Source organism: Vombatus ursinus, unplaced genomic scaffold (genome assembly GCF_900497805.2).
Source record: "Vombatus ursinus unplaced genomic scaffold, bare-nosed wombat genome assembly UNPS02014811.1, whole genome shotgun sequence".
NCBI classification, from domain to species: Eukaryota; Metazoa; Chordata; class Mammalia; order Diprotodontia; family Vombatidae; genus Vombatus; species Vombatus ursinus.
Window position 1 is genome coordinate 4,869,958 of NW_020954589.1, and position 8,988 is coordinate 4,878,945.

The window sequence follows — 8,988 nt, forward strand, 5'->3', positions numbered from 1 at the left end:
ATGTTCCTTCCCTCCCAGTCACAGTAACATTCAATCCATTAAACATTGATTAAGTGCTTGCTGCCTCTGCTTTAAGAGAGAGGCCGCTCGTGGATTGGGCAGAGAGCTGGTGCAACCTACCACCCAGACCTGTGCTTAAATCTAACCTCTGTGGACACTTACTAGGAATGTGAGTGCAGGCAATGTCTCCCAAATGCTCAGGGAACTCTCTAAGACCGCAGTTGCAAACTGCTCCATTTTACAGTTGAGCAAACTGCCACCCAGAGGAAAGAAAACTTCATCTCCTAGGGTCATAGACTTAGAGCTGGAAGGGATCTCTGGAAGGGAGCTCGTTCTCAGAAGAGAAAACAGGTTCAGTCCTGCCATGGCCACATAGAGTACACATCAGAGCCAGGTGTCTCATGTCATTCAGGTAGTTCATTCTCTGCTTCCAGGTGAGGCGTGACCTCCATGGGAGTGACTACATCTTTTCCTGGGGGCTGATACAGCTGAGGCTCCTCCAGCTTCCTGACTCCAGTTTGTCCGTGAAAATGCACCTTCCTCCTTCATTCTTCCCCCTTGCAGCAGGGGCTACCTAAGGTTCAACCCTGGTTGCAGGACTGAGCTCTTTTGGGAAAAAGGCTGTGAACATTTCCTATTGGCCTCTGGAGTAGGGTGGAGGGTATTCTGAGATAGGGTGCTAGAAGTCTGGTTCCCACTGAATGAGCCTCCAATCTCTCCTGGGAGCAAGGAATGGGTACCCTGGCTCAGAGAGCTGGTCCCATCACCCTCCGTCACAAATCCAAATCCTTAAGTCCTTGTTATCTCTGAAGACACACAATCATCCAATGTCTTTGATGGAAGTGAGTGGGATTGGTGAAGACCCCTCATAAAATTTAAACTTAAATGATTAAAAATAAGGTAAAGACCCCTAATCATAATATATGTGTATATGTGTACCCAGGTCAGGAAGCTTGTAAATAGCCCAGATAAATATGTTCAAATTGTTGCAAAAACAATCACCACCACAAATTATTTCAGGATCTGAAATGAACAAAAACAGGATGTACTAAGAGGATACTTGAAGGAGTGGAAGGCAGGTAAAACCTATGCAACGATTCTTTAATTTCCACTGCTGTTGCTGGGGTAGTTTTTTTGTTTTGTTTTGTTTTTTTTCATGTTTAGATTGTGCCCTCTGAAGCCCAGTCAATGGGATAAGAGGTAGAGGCTAGGGAGGAGTTGTGGTTAGAACCTATAAAAATGTTTGTTTGGCTGATACCACCTGCGGTCTTGCATCGAACTGCCTTTCGGTGTGAGTCACCCTTTCTCGAGACTGAAATAAAATCCTTTCTACTTTCTACCTGAAGAAGCCTCTGAATTAATTTGGGTAAGGGTCATCGCTATCCCACACAGCTTTCTGGTGCATTGCCTGGGAAAATTTCCTGCCTTGAGGGGGTCGTTCTCCCTAAGATCCTTGGGCAGGTACCCACCGGAGATTTCTTCGGTGGTCCTTGGATCTCAGTCCGGGGGACTTACTCCAGCTGGGTAAAGGATCCCGAAGAGAGGAACTCGGAGAAAGTAGAAACGCAAGTAAAAGGAGCTCCAATTGTGCTAGCGAAGACCACCGAATAAAGGAGACTGAATTTTGGGTCACGTAAGTTGTGCACACAACCCAGGTAAGCAAGATCCAGTGAGTTCTCTGGGTGAGATCTGGTGAGCCCCTGCGTGACCTTTTAAGGGAGAGGGGGAGGTCTAAGCGGTTCGAGTCTGTAAGATTCCCGCTCCCTGGAAATTTTGGTGAGACCGAGAGAGTCCTCAGAAAGGGGACAAGAACACGTGAACCATGGGAAAGGAACAGTCTAAGGTAGCTAGCATGAAAAATCTTCCCAGTATCCTGGAGGATAGTCCTCTAGGGAGCAGATTTAAAAATTGGGATGAATCATCCAAATATAAGGGAAAAGATAAAAAGAAGGTGATTAAATACTGTTGTATTGTTTGAGGCGGCATCCCGTTCAGAGGAACTGTATTCTGGCCAAAATATGGATCCTCTGGGGACTGGGTATGCCAACAATTAAATTTACATGTCAATTCTAAAACTCCATTTAATTTGGAAGAAAGTGAATGTACGGCTTTATGGCTGCCAGTGGTGGGACAATTTGTACTACCAAAACAAGGAGGAGGAGAAGCCGAAAAAGGAATTAGAAGAACAGAAGCTCCATCCTTGGGACCCCCTTCTCTGGTTACCCCCACCACATGTCCCTCCACCACCGGCTCTGCCCGCGGTTGCAGGGAGACTGGAATCTCCTTCTCCCCCACTCTCGCTTGCAGAGGAGGGAACCGACAGTAACCTGAATAATTTCAACCCATCCACTCCTCACGGCCCTCTCAGGAAAGAGCTTAAGCAATTAGTTAGGGATCGGGAGAGTTTTCCCCTCCCTTCCAAGACCAATTCTTTCCCCTAAGAGAGGTCCCGATAGCACAGGGAGGATTGGGGTTTGTGAACACCCCTTTGAACACCTCCGAGGTGAGAGGGTTTAAAAAGGAGATGAAATCATTGTTAGAAGACCCTGTGGGTTTGACAGAACAAGGGGATCAGTTTCTCGGCCCCAATACTTACACCTGGCCAGAGTTAATGTCACTCATAGGGATCCTTTTCACAGGGGAAGAACAAGGACAATTAAGAAGGGCTGCTATGAGGGCTTGGGATGATGCTCACCTGATAGCACAAGGAGGACCTAGGGGAGAGCAGAAATTCCACCTTCAGGACCCAGGGTGGGATCATAACAACACAGCCCATAGGGAGAATATGAAAGATTTGAGAACAATGATTGTCCAGGGGATTGGAAATACAGTCCCCTGGAGTCAGAATATGAATAAAGTGGTGGGGATCAAGCAAGAAAAGGATGAGACCCCCTCTGCTTTTCTGACTAGACTTAAGGAGTGTATGAGGAAGTTTTCTGGGCTGGGGGAGCATGACCCCACTGCCCAGAACTTATTGAGGGTATACTTCGTTACCAATTCTTGGCCAGACATTAATAAAAAGTTACAGAAACAGGATGGGTGGCAGACAAAGCCTCTAGATGAGTTACTAGAGATGGCTCAGAAGGTATATGTGGTCAGGGCATTAGAAGAGAAAAGAGAGAGCATAAGAATATCAAAATTATGTTACGGTCTCTAAAACAACAAGGGGAACAAATTAAAGTGATGCTTCAGACCGTACAGACGGTAGCTAGGTCAGTGATGAAACCACAGGCAAAATTATCAAATTCTTATGGCAGAAGAAGAGGAAAGGGGTTTAGACCCCCTGGGAAGAGAATGGAGCAGGCCCAGCTGCTCTCCTACTATGTGCAGGACTACCTCGAGTGTGTGGAGTCTCTGCCCCTAGACGTGCAGCAGAACGTGTCCAGACTGCAAGAGATAGACACCAAGTACCAAGAAGCCTTAAAGGAAATTGATGATGCCTGTGAAAAACATAAGAAAGAAAATGATCCACATCAGAAGAAACATCTTCAGCAGAATCTTCAGAGGGCATTAATCAACAGCCAGGAACTGGGTGACGAGAAAATTCAGATTGTTACACAAATGCTTGAGATGGTAGAGAACCGAGTAAGGCAAATGGAGTTGCATTCACAATGTTTTCAAGATCCTTCAGAAAGTGAGAGGCCTTCAGATAAGACAAAGATGGATTCCAGCCAACCAGAAAGGTCTTCAAGAAGACCCCGCCGACAGCGGACCAGTGAAAGCTGCGATCTCTGACACATTAGCAAATGGGATTGAAGACTGTGATGAGCAACCACTTAAAGAGAAGAAATCCAAAACTTCCAAGAAAAAGAAACATTCAAAGGCCAAACAGGAAAGGGAAGCTTCACCTGCTGAGTCTGCAGTAGATCCCAATGAACCAACATACTGCTTATGTAATGATAGGATGTGACAATGAACAGTGTCCAATTGAGTGGTTTCACTTTTCATGTGTTTCACTTACTTATGAACCAAAGGGAAAATGGTATTGCCCAAAGTGCGGAGGAGATAATGAGAAAACAATGAACAAAAAAAAAAAAATAGATCGAGGTAGTAAAGGCCACCCACATTTTAAGGGATTTTTTGTCTTTTATATAATTCATTTACTTTACAGAAAATGTTTTAGGATAAATGCATAAGGCTATGCAATAATTTTTAATCATTAGTATTAATGGAGTATTAAAAGTTGTCATACTTTGTCTGTGGTTTACTTTTCTGCCCTGAGTAACCAAATGTTTTAAAGTCAGGTGGTCTTAGAAAAACACATGGAAAGAATTAGGAACAGTGGGAATATAGTGTGAACAAGTTGCTTTTATTTTTTCTCCACAAACTATACATATCTCATTGTCACTTAAAATGGAAATGTTGTTAGTGGGTAAACACTAAAGGTTTACTAGCATTTAATTCTTCTCTACACTTTAAAAGTTTTTAGACTCTTCAGCTGTCGTGAACTCTATTTTACCTCTGTGGTACATCGAACCTTATCTCTAGTCTCATGAAGACTCATTTAAAGAGCTGGAGAGGAAAGTTAATTTAGGATTCCATGTGGAATAATGTACTCTTATCAGAGTACCTTACTGTTGTATTTTTCTTAGCAGCATTTTGGTACACTGCAGTAATCCATTTGTAAATGACTCCTTTTCACAAAAAGCAGCTATTGATCTGCCTGTGTTTTAAAATTTAAACAGTTTTCCTTAATAAACTTGGGCACATTGTTTTTGGGCATTCTTAAAGGTGGATTGTATTTCCTGATACTGAAAACAATAACAGCAACAACAAAAACCCCAACTCTGAATGTCTGTGTGATCTGTGGGGTGCTTGGGCACAGTTCTAATCAATTGGAAAGCAATATAGTAGTCCTTAATATCTGTATATCAAACAGTTGTTTTAAATAGTTTTGCTGTCATTTAAACAATTTGCTTTCATTTAAACAATTTCCAAAGATACTCTACTTATTTCTGGGGTGAAGGGAGACACCTTTACTGATCCCCTTACTGAAATTATTGAATTTGAATGTGAAGGAATAGTATCTCTTGGGATACCGGGGGCAGGGATCAATTTGCTAGGCAGGGATCTGATTACCAAACTCTCAATTCAGTTAATACCTCAACGAACCCAAATTATCTCTACAAAAAGTATGCTAGTGTTAGAGAAGGGGAGGAAGAAGAAATCAACCCCAAGGTCTGGGCACAATTCCATAATCGGGGGCAGGTAAAGATCACCCCAATTAGAATCACACTGAGAGACCCGACAGTGACAGTTAGGGTCCAGCAGTATCCCATCCCTCTGGAAGGAAGGAGGGGTCTCCAGCCTGTTATTCAAAGACTTATAAAGGATGGGCTGTTGGAACCTTGTATCTCCCCTTTTAACACCCCATTTCTACCAGTCAAAAAGGGGGATGGATCCTATAGATTAGTACAAGACCTAAGGGAAATTAACAAGGTGGTCCTCTCCTCCCATCCGGTAATACCCGATCCTTACACCATTATAGGAAGAATTCCTGAAGATAGTCGGTGGTTCAGTGTTATAGATTTAAAGGATGCCTTCTGGGCATGTCCATTAGACCCTGAAAGTAGGGATATTTTCGCCTTCGAATGGGAAGACCCAGAATCAGGAAGAAAGCAGCAGTATAGAAGGTGTGTTTTGCCCCAGGGATATACTGAGTCACCAAATTTGTTTGGACAAGTATTAGAAGCCATATTAGAAAAGTTTATAACACCTCCCGGAGCCCGAGTGCTACAATATGTGGGTGACCTGTTGGTAGCAGGGAAAAAGAGAGAGGAAGTCGGTCCAGCTTCTATTGAATTACTAAATTACCTAGGGAAAGGGCTCCAGGTGTCAAAGGGGAAACTGCAATTTGTGGAAAGAGGGGTTAAATATTTGGGACATTTCATTAGCGAAGGTAGTAAAAGATTGGACCCTGAGCAGGTGGCAGGAATCCTCCAAGTTGAACCCCCCAAGATTAAAAGACAGTTACAGAAGTTTTGGGGGCTAGTGGGCTATTGTAGGACTTGGATAGACTCATATGCAATATTAACAAAACCCCTGTATCAGCACTTATTGGAAGAAGAACCTAATTCTGTCCAGTGGACACTGGAGAGCCAACAGAGTTTTTGTCAGTTAAAAGAGGCCCTGGTATCTCCACCAGTTCTAGCCTTACCTTCTTTAGAAAAACCTTTTCATCTATATGTAAATACAGAAAGAGGAGTAGCTTTAGGAGTTTTGGCACAAATAAGAGGAGGGCAGAGGAGACCTGTAGCCGTCCTCTCTAAAGTCCTGGATCCGGTAGCCTGAGGATAGCCTGTATGTATACAAGCTGTAGCTGCGATGGCTATCTTAGTAGAAGAAGGTAGAAAACTTACCTTTGGGGGAAGCTTGATAGTTAGTGTGCCACACCAAGTTAGATCTATTTTAAATCAGAGGGCCAGGAGGTGGTTAACAGATTCCTGGATCCTGAAGTATGAGGCCATATTACTGGAAAAGGATGACTTGGTGTTGACCCAAGACTCAAATCTGAATCCGGCCTGTTTTCTTATTAGCACAGAATCAAGGGAAATAGATTTGGAACATTGCTGTTTGGAAACAGTGGATTTTCAGACAAAGATTCGGGAGGACCTTCAGGAGTCTTCTATACCTGGAGCCAGAAACCTTTTTATAGACGGGTCCTCCCGAGTGGTAAAAGGAAAAAGGAAAAATGGATATGCTATTATTGATGGGGATCAGCTTGCCTTAGAAGAGACAGGGGGATTGCCAAAAGACTGGTCTGCTCAAACTTGTGAATTATACACTTTAAATCAGACTTTAAAATTACTAGAAGGAAAAAGTGGGAACATTTTTACAGATTCTGAGTATGCCTGAGGGTAGTGCATATATTCGGGAAAATTTGGGAAGAAAGGGGAATGGTGAATAGTAAAGGCAAGGGATTGGTTCATTCCACTTTGCTAACACATGTATTAGAGAATTTGTTGTTAAGCATTTAAATGTGTTACAGCATAAAGGGCTGATCGCTCAGACGCCACCTTTGGGGTTCCCAGTTCACAGATTCCAGCCTGGTGATTGGGTGCTGATCCAGACTTGGAAGGAAGAAAAGCTCACCCCATCTTGCAAAGGACCTTTTCAAGTCCTGCTGACCTCAGACACAGCAGTTCAGACCAAAGAACTCGGCTGGACGCACCACACATGAGTAACCGGTAACTCCCTCTGCTAAATGGGCAGTCGATTCCACAGACCCAGGGGAATTGAAGTTACGCCTCTGGCGAAAGCCGCACACTGGTTGGATTCATGAGCCCTAACCCCTACCCTTATCAATTAGCCTTTTAAGTGTGTTAATTCCCCTTCTACTTGTAACCATATTGTTGATTGGAATTTTTGCTTGTGTTTCTACTTCTTTACATAATCATTTTACTTGTAATCAGTGTTACACCATGGGGATTTCCTTAATATTATTTCTGATCTGTTCTTTAGTGAGCTGGAAGGATCAGAAGTAAGAGATGAAATAGTGGAAGGAATATACCAAAACTGGTGTGAGAGGTCTTCAATGAACAAATAAGAGGAGGGATTGAGTGGGATTGGTGAAGACCCCTCATAAAATTTAAACTTAAATGAGTAAAATAAGGTAAAGACCCCTAATAATAACATATGTGTATATGTGTACCCAGGTCAGGAGGCTTGTAAATAGCCCAGATAAATATGTTCAAATTGTTGCAAAAATAATCACCACCACAAATTATTTCAGGATCTGAAATGAACAAAAACAGGATGTACTAAGAGGATACTTGAAGGAGTGGAAGGCAGGTGAAACCTATGTAACGGTTCTGTAATTTCCACTGCTGTTGCTGGGGTAGTTTTTTTTTTTTTCCTGTTTAGATTGTGCCCTCTGAAACCCAGCCAATGGGATAAGAGGTAGGGGCTAGGGAGGAGTTGCTGTTAGAACCTATAAAAAATGTTTGTTTGGCTGATACTACCTGCGGTCTTGCATCAAACTGCCTTTCAGTGTGAGTCGCCCTTTCTTGAGATTGAAATAAAATCATTTCTACTTTCTACCTGGAGAAGCCTCTGAATTAATTTGGGTAAGGGTCATTGCTGTCCCACACAGAAGAAATCCTGGAAAACATCTAGTTCACACCTCCTGGGCAGAAATCTCCTTGACAGTTCATTTCCAGTGATGGGGAACCCCATGATTTCCAGGGCAGCTTGTTCCATAGAGTTCCTGGCATATGGTAGGTGTTAATAAATGCTTATTGACTGATGGATTCTGCAAATTATATTCTTAGAGAATGGCCTTAGAGAGTGGGATGCTGAAAAGTTAAGTGACTTGCCCAGGGTCATGCAGCTACTAAGCATCAGAGAAGTCACATCCCTGATTCTGAGCCCTGCTCTCCCTGCCTTTCCTGACATCAGCTTGCCTGTATAAAGTGCTCTGGAGCCTCCCAAAAACTCTATGAGGTATATATAGTACTACAGGTGTTATAAGTTGTAATATTTTACAAATGAGGTGGGGGAAGGGAGAGGAACAAGCATTTATTAAGCACCTAGTTATGTGCCAGGCACTGTGCTAAGCACTTTATAAGTATCTCAGATGAGGAAACTGAGGTTTGGACACAAGTGACTTGCTTGGGGTCACATGGCTAAGAGGTGTCACTCTTCCTTACAAAAACCACATGCTGTTCCCTGTCCTGTGCTTCTTAGTAAGAACGCTAAGCTACTGGAGAGAAAGACACCCTTTGCAAGCAAGAGTAAGGTCCCTGCAGGTCCTACACAGCAGGACTACTACTACTCCCAGAATCCTCAGTTCTGTGACCTTGCCCTTTTCCCAGAGGTCACGGCGGCCCCATTCCATTTCCGCCTTGGCAGTTAGCTCCTTATCCTTCATTTAGGCCAGCCATGTGGGCGGATTGTAGCCTGGCCCTGGCGGGGGTGGGGCGTGATGGGGGGAGGAGCTGCGGGGCTCCCCATTGCCGCCCCCCCCCCCCCCCCCCCCCCCCCCCCCCC

General features: G+C 43.8%; 1 pseudogene; it reads left to right on the forward strand.

The window, feature by feature from the left end:
- The first annotated feature begins 3,294 nt into the window (after positions 1 to 3,294).
- LOC114053538 overlaps positions 3,295 to 8,988 on the forward strand; it is a 7,473-nt pseudogene continuing 1,779 nt past the window's right edge.